The sequence below is a fragment of the Octodon degus genome, unplaced genomic scaffold (assembly GCF_000260255.1).
Source record: "Octodon degus isolate 3935 unplaced genomic scaffold, OctDeg1.0 scaffold00161, whole genome shotgun sequence".
Lineage (NCBI taxonomy): Eukaryota > Metazoa > Chordata > Mammalia > Rodentia > Octodontidae > Octodon > Octodon degus.
This window is the reverse complement of record NW_004524737.1, coordinates 1326368-1328189: the sequence shown is the minus strand read 5'-3', so window position 1 is coordinate 1328189 and position 1822 is coordinate 1326368. Positions and strand designations below refer to the sequence as shown.

At 45.9% G+C, this 1822-nt stretch overlaps 1 pseudogene; it reads right to left on the bottom strand.

Annotated features, from left to right (window-relative positions):
- Window positions 1-1301, bottom strand: part of LOC101589091 — a 2083-nt pseudogene extending 782 nt beyond the window's left edge.
- Between the last annotated feature and the right edge of the window lie 521 nt (window positions 1302-1822).

Genomic DNA, 1822 nt, shown 5'->3' with positions numbered 1-1822 from the left:
GGTAGTAGTACAACTAGGGGAGGGGTTGCTGGGGATCAAAGGCAGGACCTTGTGTTTGCCAGACAGGTGTTTATGCCACTGAGCTATCACCCCAGCCCTACAATTTTTTGGAATGGATGTGTTTTCCTCACTGTCCTTCTGCATGACCTTGGCTACTGCCATCTCCAAGTCTTCCTGTGTGACACGGACTCGCCCTTCACGCAGTGCACATGCCAGCCTCTGTGCATACACCCTTAACCTCAGCTCCTGATGCTCCTGGCACCAGTTTAGCATTTTTTCTCAAGTTGATCCCTCGGATCAGGTTCATCTGGGAATGGATTTTCAAAATGTCCAGTTGGGCCTCCTCACTGGGGGGGTGGGGGGGATTGGCACAGGAGCTCAATTTTTCCATCAACGCGCCCTGGGCAAAGAAGTGCAGAATCCAGGATATCAATCCTGTTAGTCGCCATGATAACCGTTATATTCTTGGTGGCTTCAAAGCCATCTAGCTGGTTGAGCAGCTCCAGCATTGAGTGCTGCTCTTTACTGTTAGTTCCAGAGCCCCCCTCCACCCAGGAGGGGCCAATAGAGTCGATCTCATCCATGAAGATGATGGAGGGGCGTGTGTTCCCGGGCCATGACAAACAGCTTGCGCACCATTCATGCCCCTTCCTCGATAAACTTCTGTACCAATTCCAAGCCTGAGACGCGAATAAAGGTAAAGCTGTGTTATGAGTCACAGCGCTGGCCAGCAGTGTCTTCCCAGTGCCTGGGGCTCCATACAGCAGCACCTCATTTGGTTGTGCAATGCCCAGGGCTTTGAAGAGCTCAGGGCACTTCACAGGCAGCTCGATCACCACTTGGATCTCCTTGATCTGCTTGTCCAATCCACCAGTCATCTCACAGGTCGAGTCTGGCACCTTCTCCACCATCTTGTGTGACACCAGAGGGTCTACCTTGTTGGGGAGGATCTTGTGCAGAGTGTAGCTGTCGTTTCTTAGGGCCACCCAGAAATTGGGGGTTACATCTTTGATGTCAATGTTCTTGTGCACATCTACCATGAACATGCCCTCAGCGTGTACCATGGCCCAGACTACTTCACCCACATAGGAACCCTGTTCCTGCAGCAGCTGTAGCTCTTTCCTCAACAGGTGAAATTTTGCATTTAGCTCATTCCTCTGTGCCTGTAGCCCCCCAAGGTTTTGGCTGTTATCATTCACAATCATTTGGAGTTCTTCAATCTTGGACACATAATACTGGTGGAGTCTGCTGCCCGCCTTCCCTTTTTCCAGCTCATTCTTTTCTGGCCCCTCAAGCACCATATTCCCTCTTCAATGACACATAGCAAACCTTATGAAGCACAATGTGAGCGGTTCTAACAGGCAACGCTATAGCCATAAGTGAATACACAGAAAGAATTAATAACCAAAAGATATATTTCCAGGTCCTATAAAGAAAAAAAATTTAATATCTGAAACTAATATAAGAAAAGATATTATAAAGAGCAGAGTGGAAATAAATGACATTGAGATGATTAAAACAGTATAGAAGAATACTGAATCAAATGGCTGGTTCGTGAAAAGATGGGGTTTGGAGAGAAGGGAGGGAAGAGAGGGGAAGAGAAAGTAAAAAGGATTGAGTCATGATAGAAATACACACGAACACTTCCAGAAAGAATATGTTTACTATGTGTTACAAGAAAATACACCAGTCAAACAATTAGGGAAAAAACAAAACAAAAAAACCTTTACATCTTCACATAGCAAATCAGTGAAATGAAAACTCCTGGAAATTTTATGAATACTGACATATTAGTTGTGAATTTTAAGTGAGATCAAAAGCA